General features: G+C 41.8%; 1 protein-coding gene across 1 annotated transcript in view; it reads left to right on the top strand.

Annotated features, from left to right (window-relative positions):
* The first annotated feature begins 6,617 nt into the window (after positions 1-6,617).
* The window catches only part of ZFY (zinc finger protein Y-linked), a 48,464-nt gene continuing 45,678 nt past the window's right edge, over positions 6,618-9,403 (top strand). Inside the window, exon 1 of the mRNA XM_017518835.2 lies at positions 6,618-7,208. The gene's annotated coding sequence lies outside the window, so the exon portion shown is untranslated. The remainder of the gene's footprint in view (positions 7,209-9,403) is intronic.

The raw sequence follows: 9,403 nt of genomic DNA, 5'->3' as shown, positions 1-9,403 counted from the left end.
CTCTGCCTCCCAGGTTCAAGCAAGTCTCCTGCCTCCCCCTCCCAAGAGGCTAGTATTACAATCATGCATCATTGCACCCTGATAATTTTTGTTGTTTTAGTAGAAAGATGGGGTTTCACCATGTTGACCAGGCTGGTCTTGAAGTGCTGACCTTAGGTGATCCACCCACCTCAGCCTCCCAAAGTGATGGGATTACAGGCATAAGCCATCATACCAAGCTCATTTTTGTATTTTTAGTAGAGTTGGGGTTTAGTCATATTGCCAGACTGGTCTCAAACTCCTAACCTCAGGTGATCCACCTGCCTCGGCCTATCAACGTGCTGGGATTACAGGCGTGAGCCACCATACACAGCCCCAATCTTGTCCAAGTTCAGAGTCTTCTTTGCTGTAAATGTCTACCATGCAAGAACTCCAAATATCTGACATGCAGGCCCTCATTTCTGTTTCAGTTCTTTCAGTGGATGAAAATGGCATGTTTGTGCATTCTCTGGATACATCATAACAAGGACATGCAGTGTACTGTTACACATTAACTCAAAAATTATTTCTCAAAGTGTGATCTGAGTCCCCAGACCCTTTCAAGGGGAAATTCAAAACTATTTCATGTAAGTATAAATACTTCCTTTTGCATTCTCACTTTTCTCCAGGTATACACTATTTTCTGGAGGCTACATACCGGGTGATAAGAAAACAGACTAAAAAAGGGAACACTTCTATAAAGAGAAAATTACTATCACATTTTTGGTTGGAAAAACCATTTATATGAGCCAAACATGTTATTCTTCTCATAATTAGACACCTTTCTCATAAGTATTGGTTCTCTATCATTCCTCAAAGGTGATAATTTTTTGAGATATGTCATTGTACATTCACAAATTTGGGTATGTTTGATGGTTATAGGTGCATTGCAATAAAATATTATTTTGATACTCAAATTTGTCATCATTAGTCAGTATAAGCCTCTTCAAACTGGATCACAACATCTTTTGACACATCCTAGTAATCTTTAATATGTTCTGAATTTGTGGTTTACGTCAGGCACAGTGGCTCACATCTGTAATCCCACCACTTTGGGAGGCCTAGGAGGGCGGATCACCTGAGGTTGGGAGTTCGAGACCAGCGTGACCAACATGGAGAAATAAAAATACAAAGTTTGGGGCATGGTGGCACATACCTATAATTCCAGCTACTTGGTAGGCTGAAGCAGGAGAATTCTTTGAACCCAAGAAGTGGAGGATGCAGTGAGCCGAGATGGTGCCATTGCACTCCAGCCTGGGCAATAAGAGCAAAACTCCATCTCAACAAACAAACAAACAAAAGCAGATGGTTTCGTCTAGGAAACACCATTTCTGTAAGAAAACTTTGTTACTTTAGGTAGAAAATGATATATAGAAGCCCCACTCTGGGCACTAGGGATACTTCTTGCTATTTATTATTTTTCTGCAATTCATATATTAATTTTTACCCCTTTAGTGGTACTGATTTGTGTGATATATGCTGTAATTAATAATCTATGGAGTAGAATTTTGTTATTGAAATGTAGTCATTTGGTCTAGGTCCCATTGCTTTCCGCACAGAATCCAATCACTGAGAAAATGAATATTTTCAGGGAAGAAAGGATTTATTCAGATAGCATCAGCTGGAGAGACAGAAGCCAAATCTCACATTTATTCCCTCAATTAACTAAAGTTGGGGTTTGTATAGTGTCAAAAGAATGTAATTATCTGTGTAAATACAAGAATTAAGAAGGGGTAAGGAATAAGAGTTGTTCGATGGGAAGCAGGTAGTTGATTAGGCAGTTGTGACAGGTGAGGAAGTGTGATATTTGTCTCTATGTGGTGATCTAGTGAGTTTCAGTTTCTTAATCACTATCTAAGAGGCCTGATGCTCAGTTTCCTGAGAAAGGAACTTAGGTAAGACAAGTATAAGTTTTAAGCTTTGAAATTGGGAGGGTAAATTTCTATGTTTATACAAAAATCTCTAAACATCAGTTTTATGAGGAAGTTTGGGCTGGTTTCAGTTTGGCTAGAAGTTATTTTCAGTAATTAAACAATATCTTACTCAACTAGTAACTCATGTGTAAAATAGCCCTTGGAAATCACCTAATTGTCAGTCATTATTTTAAACTAATTTTCTTTGGGAAATGTGAGTGGCTAAAAATGCAGATTAAATATTTTTATCTGATATAATAATAGAAACAGCAAATTATAACACAGCATACAACTTGTTTATAATGTATGATACAATAAATGATTGGTTCTTACAGGGTATGATTAGTATGATGATTAATTTTATGTGTTAACTTGGCTAGGCCACAGTACTCATTTTGGTCAAATATTATTCTAGATTTTTCAGTGAACATATTTCAGAGATGAGATTAATATGTAAGTAATTGGACCTTGAATAGATTACACTACATAATGTGGATCAGTTGGAGGAGTTTTTGCAGGTTTTTTTTTTTTTTTGAAATAGAGTCTTGCTCTGTCACCCAGCCTGCAGTGCACTGATGTGATCTCTACAATTTCTATGTTTAGACAAAAAGTCCACAAACATTAGTTCTGTGAAAAAATTTGGGCTGGTTTCGATTTGGCAAAAGGTCATTTTCAGTAATTAAACAATATCATATTCAACTAGTAATTCAATTCCTGTATAAATACCTCTTAAAAGTCTCCCAAGTCCAAATGATTCTTGTGCCTAAGCCTCATGAGTAGCTGGAAAAACAGGCATGCCCCACCACAACTGGCTACTTTTTGTACTTTTGGTAGAGAGGGGGTTTCACCATGTGGGCCAGGCTGGTCTCAAACTGCTGACCTCAAGTGATCTGCCAGACTTGGCCTCTCAAAGTTCTGGGATTACAGGGGTGAGTCACTGCTCTCAGTCCAGTTGAAAGCTTTAATAATCTACTCTGTATAGGAAAACTGTTTTTTTTTATTTGGACTAAAACATCACTCTAGTGACCTACCCTGCACATTTCAGACTTGCCACTTTTTACAATCATGCAAGGCAGTTTTTAAAAATCTCTCTCCTGTCTCTCTTTCTCTATTATTTGTTCTGTTTTCCCAGAGAATGTTAACTAATACAAATTTTGGTATTAAGAAATTTGGTCAGGCCGACAGATAACTTGTCTAGTTTCACAGATTCACAATTAGAGAGGAATTTTGCTTTACAGCTCTGCCCAATTCTGAATCATCTTTGGAGTCATTCTACCTCGTTCTTTTGCAACTAGACTGTTCTATTAGCCTATCCTGTAGAATTTTAGAATTTTAACAGCCTTCTTTCATTCTATCCCATCTCTGCCCCCGTTATTCCAAGTTGGCATAGTTTCCACTAAGAGGAATGATTAAATCCACATGTCAGATACCCACTCTTGGTAAATTATTGGTCAGCCATACCTTTAATGGCTTTAGCAAATTATTGGCCATACACTTAATGTTCTCTCCAGGACATGATTTCTTGGTTTTTAAAATATAGAATTGTGCCTCAATAATAACTGATGTAGATAAATATTAGATGAAATTTTGGACTTTGAGTTGGTGTGGGAATGAGTTAAGACTTTTGGGAATGTGAGAATGGAATTACGGAATAACGCCTTTTGCATGTGAGAAATAAGACACATTTTGAGTGACCAGAGGATAGAGTATTCTAGGCTGAAATGTGTCCTTCCCCAAGTTATAACTCCAAATACTTCTGTGCCTGTATTTGCAGAAAGATAATTAAGATAAAATGAGATCATATGGGTGATCTCTAATCCAATATGACTATGGTCCTTACAAGAAAGTCAGACATAACACAGAGCAAAGATCAGGTTAACATAGTGATAAGGCTGCCATCACTTTAAAAGCCAAGTAAAAAGGCCTTAGATTAAATCAAACCTGTCAATACTTTGATCTTGGACTTGGGGTTTCTGAAATTTCGGTAAGATGAATTTTGTTGGTTAAACCACTCAGTATGTGGTATTTTCTTAGGGCTGCCCTACCAACCACATACACTTAGTTCCATAAAACTTTTTGAGACATTTTAGATACCACGCCATTTAAATTTTGGTATATGAATGAATTCAGTAATATTAAAGTGTCTCTATTTTCTCAAAAACTAGTATAATGTCTTTTGTAAATTCCTTGTTAGTAATTTCTTTCTTTTCTTTGCTGCTTCATCTTCTTTTGAAAAAAATACGTGGAGACCTTGTACTGTCTCTTGCTTAAGCAATTACAGCTATTTTATTAAAACTTTGGTATTTGTGAGCTGGTTGGTTACTTTGAAAGCTGCAATACATTAGCAATGTGAACAAAAGAAACATTTTAGCAGCAGTACATGTTTATTTGCTTTGCCATCAGTTATTTTGTATTGATACAATATGCTTTTGTTCTGTTATCATGGTACCAATACAAAGTTTTCCTTTGTTGTGTTTCTTTGAGAAAATAAAAAGATGTAATATAGTTGACTTTATCTGTGCATTTTATAATCTTTATTGGACTGTAATAAAGACTTTTCTAATTTAACAACTACAAGTAGACCATCCTTTCCTTGCCTTTTAGAAAAGTTAACATTATGTATGAAAAATAATGTCAAAACCTGTTTAAAAAGTCTCATTATCTAAACTACTTATGATCTGTTAGATTAGGAAACATTTTTCCTCTATATTCCTTAGCTGTTCTTTCTGAAGTGCTTTTTATATTAGTACTTTTTCATAACACTAGGATTTTTGATAATCATAGAAATATTAACAATAACATTTATTGTTTTTTGTTTGAATGGATAACATGAGATCCCATTCTTGACATATCATAACATTAAATGAAGGCCTTTGGAAAATATTTTAGAGCTGTAATCACAGTGTTTTGGGAGGTCATGGCTGTTAGAATGAGCTGGGGAGTTCAAGGCTGAGTGAGCTACAAACGTGCCACTGCACTCCAGCCTGTGTGGCAGAGCCAGGCACTATCTCTAAAAACTTGAACATCTTATCAGTATTTGGAAATTATGTTAATTACATATTAAACTAGGTATTTACTGAAAAACATATTGTAAAAATGTTTTATTTTTCTTTTTCTTTCTTTTTTTTTTTTGAGACAGAGTTTTGCTCTTGTCACCCAGGCTGGAGTGCAATGGCGCGATCTCGGCTCACCGCAACCTCCGCCTCCCGGGTTCAGGCAATTCTCCTGCCTCAGCCTCCTAAGTAGCTGGGATTACAGGCACGCGCCACCATGCCCAGCTAATTTTTTGTATTTTTAGTAGAGATGGGGTTTCACCATGTTGACCAGGATGGTCTCGATCTCTTGACCTCATGATCCACCCGCCTCGGCCTCCCAAAGTGCTGGGATTACAGGCGTGAGCCACCGCGCCCGGCTATAAAAATGTTTTCTTTCCAAAAAATACATTCTGTCAAAACTTGACGAAAATGTCTTAAAACAACACTATTTTTTTCTTATTATTATTAAACAGGATCTTGCTCTGTCGTAAAAGCTGGAGTGTGGTGTCACAATCATAGTCCAAACTAATGGGCTTAAGCCTCCCCATAGTTTAGAATAAAGGTATGCACCACCACATCCAGCTAATTTTTCAAGCTTCTCTACAAATAGAATCTCCCTGTTTTCCAGGCTTGTCTCCAACTTTCAGCTGAGCACAAGTTCATCTAATCTCAGCCTTCCAACGTGTTTTGGGATTACAGGGGTGAGCCGCCTCACCTAGCTCTCATTTATTTTTGAAAGTAAATCTAACTACTGAGAAAAAAGATCAAAGCAATGGTTTGAAAAGAAATTACTATGCAGCATTTCTCTCATTATTCCAGTTTACTATGCAGCATTTACCTCATTATTCCAGTATACCACTGGTTTTCTTTTCCTAAAGCATTTTGCGATTTTTAGATGTCTCAGTTAAGGAAAAGATGAATTCTATGTTTTTAAAATAGGTAGAGTAGAAAACTGAATTACTTGGCCTCTAGATTAGAAATTACTGATTCTGGCGCGCAAGCTGCAATGGAGTGGGTTGATCGCAGCTGTTAAGTCTGTCTCCTGGCGTCAAGATACTCTAGCCTGGCCCTGCAAAGAGCTCAGAAGTGAGCCACAGCGATAGGACTATTTAACTTTTTACCAGCAACTTTTAGGCATAGTTTGGGTTCCAAGTTTACTGGAAAGTTAGAGCGCATAAAAACGTAAAGTAATGAAAATGCACTATACACGTTTTTGGAGTTCATCAGTAACATCTGTTTAATCAAATGCCCGTTCCTCAGTTTCCAAAGCCTTTTAAAAGTTTAGAGCATGAAGGATTTTGTTAGAAAGCAATCCCAAAACCAGTTGTTACTTCAGATGGAACAATATGCATAATTTATTGTTATGGGACAATAACAGAAAATTGACATTTCAAGTACGCCAAAACATAAAGCACTGTAATACAGAATATATACTAGACATTTCAAATTTTGGTGAAAATACCTAGGCTAACTTAAAAAAAAATAGCTCGGTAATTGATATAGAATAGTCCTCCTGTCCTCTTGCCTGCACAGAAACTGGCAAATCCATTTTCGTTTTATTCTTTTTCAAAAAAAAAAAAATTTTTTTTTTTAAGGGAACGGAAGGGACGGCGAGGGATACTCTGTTTTCGTCCTCAACCCCGGGAATAAAGAAAATACATTTACGGCGCGCAGGGAGCCTCAGGGCCTGGAAACAAGATCTGTCGCCTTAGCTAGGAGGGGCGCCGAGACGCGACGGGTCCAGGAAGGCCTGCGGCAGGGTGTGGGAGATTATGAATTTCAGGTCCACCGGAGACGGTAGTGGGAGGCCCAGCTCCGTGCGGGGCCGCTTGCTTGTACGCCAGCGACTGAGGCGGTGGCGCGCGAGCAGCAGTTACGGAGGGAGGGTGCGCGGAGGAAAATAACGTTGTGACGGCAACTCTGGCTGCTGGAGACCCCGCCGCAGTGAGGTCACTGGAGTGCCCGGTCTCGAGGGGTAGCTGGCGCCGACACGGGACGTCGAGAGGCCCACGGGATAGAGGGACCCAGCTAACATCCCGCATTTTCCTGGGTCTCTCTCCCAGGCGGTGACGTGACGTGCTGACGGCGGGCCGGTGCCGGGGAGCTGGGCCGCTTTTTGTCAGCTCCGAGCTCGGCCCCTCCTCCCTCCCTCCGCCCGCCCCACCAACCGGAGCCCGGCCCAGTACTCCAAAGAAAGGCCTGCTTGCAGCACCCGCCACCGTCGCCGGCCGCCCGCACGCCTGTCCGGTGAGTCCCGGGTCCCGCCGCGGCCGCGGGGCCTAGTGCGCGCACAGCGGCCTGGTCTCGGCCTGGTCGGCGGCCCGCAAGGCGCCCTCGCGCGCTAGGCCGGGCGGCGTGGCGCGCGGCGCCGAGCAGGCCCCGAGGAGGCCGCAGTTAGGCCCGGGGAGGAGCCCGGCTGCCCTGAGCGGCGGCGGAGGCGCGCTCCGTAAGCGGGCGGGGGTTGGGGGAGGGTCGCCCGGTTGTCCCGGAGGCGACCGAGGGGCCCCAAGTCGGCGCCGCGGCTGACCCGGGGCACCGCGCCGGGGTGAGGCCTGGCAAGGAGGCGAAGGCTGCAGGCGTGAGGTGAAGGCCGAAGGCCTGTTGGGCCTATTTTCGCTATGTAAATGTCCGCAAAGGGGAGGAGGTAGGGGGGCAAGATGGCGGATGCTAGGCGCCTGCTGTTGGGGAGTATGGAGGGTGTTGTCGGGAGGCGGAGTTGCCATATTGAAGGCGGTATCTGCAAAAAAATTTTGTTACGCTCATTAAGGCGGGAATGGGGAAAAGGGCGGCGGTGGCAGCCCAGCCTCTGGCGCGGCAGAGTGAACCCGCTAAGGGATGTGCTCCCTCCCCGCGGCGGCCGTTGCTTTTGTAGCTCATTTCCGCGCTTACGTTCCAGACGCCTGCAGTAGCGCCACCTTTCGACCTTCCTCTCACAGCCCCCATGGCTGGCTGCACTTTTACACTATTTTAGCTGACCTGCCGCAGGCATCAGTCCGGGCGCCAGGATCATTTATTCTCTCATCGTGCCCCAAACTCTCTGCCTTTCGAAGCTTCCTTAGCCACCGTCTGGGCAGGTGGCACTTCTGATACCTAGCCTCACTAGGACACATAAATGTCAGGAAATTTTATTGTCTCTTAAGTGAACTCATTACATCGCTGTTCGGGTACCCTCGATGGGGTTATTTTGCAACCATCATTGCTTCCTCAAGGATCTGAAAAATATAAAAGGAATTTGTTATGAAAAAAGTTACAACACCTCCAATACACAATACAGTACAAATTATACAACACGAGGACAGAGGAACAAAATTTTAGGTCGACTTTTCCTGTTTATGTAGAAAAACTTTTTTGATGAGCTGCATTTAAACGCTTTTTTTTTTTAGATTGTGTATCTTTTCCAGGTAACGTTGTAGCGAAGCGAGCTAGGGCCAGGGGACTTTTGACATTCTGATTGTTACTTAAGTGGTTCACAGAAGTCAAGATAAGCATTTGTTTACACATTGTCTGGGTAGGGTGGAAATTACAGTCCTTAATTACTTATTACAACTGGCAGGGGCCAAGATAGCGTGGGTTTGGATTGCTTGCCTGTCACGTTTCGGTTACAGAGAGCAGATTCAACAGAAAGCCGAGGTCCGGTTGAGGTATGCACGTTTATGGGGCTCTTAACCATGTCACACTGAGAGACGAGAAAATAGACAAAAGGTATTTTTCTTTTTGAAGGACAAGAAATGCACAGGTTTATATACCCGTGATGACATTGAGATTTTTTTAATTTGAAATTTCTTATACACTTTCATCTTCAAAATACTTGTTTGCGTTTTATACAACTTTGCCGGCAAATTGGAGCACAGTGTGCTACGTGCTAAGAAACAGTTACAAGGCTCTGGGGAACGCACAGCCTGACTGCATAAAGTTTGCTGATTTCACAGGAAGGAGATCCTTCAGTTTGCAACTTTGGGAAGGGATTCCTGCAGTACATGGGGTTTTGTTAAGGTTACTGAGGGATGAGTATGATTTTCTTAGGTAGAAATGGAAGTAGGGAGAGGTCATTACAGAAATGAAAGAAACATCTATAGAAAATGGCCAATACAGTTTGCCTGGAGTGGATAATATGGATAGGAAAGAGATACAAATGTATGCTATAAAAGGTAGATTCTGAAATACGGTGGTAGCACACCTGAATTTATCCTGAGTTCTGGTTGTAGCTGTTAAGAAAGGTTTCAAGGTTGAGAAGCATTAAGAGCTAGTAGTAAATTGGTACCTGTCTTCGTTACTGGACAGATTATCAAGAATGTAGGTGTTTCTCTGGCCGGTTCCGTGGCTCACACCTGTAATCCACCACTTCGGGAGGCCGGATCACCCGAGGTCAGGAGTTGACCAGCCTGCTAGAATGGCGGAAACCATCTCTCTAACTAAAAATATGAAAAGAAAAAAAAA

Source organism: Cebus imitator, unplaced genomic scaffold (assembly GCF_001604975.1).
Source record: "Cebus imitator isolate Cc_AM_T3 unplaced genomic scaffold, Cebus_imitator-1.0 Scaffold708, whole genome shotgun sequence".
Taxonomy (NCBI): Eukaryota; Metazoa; Chordata; class Mammalia; order Primates; family Cebidae; genus Cebus; species Cebus imitator.
The sequence above is the reverse complement of the archived record's forward strand: the minus strand, read 5'-3'. Positions and strand labels throughout refer to the sequence as shown.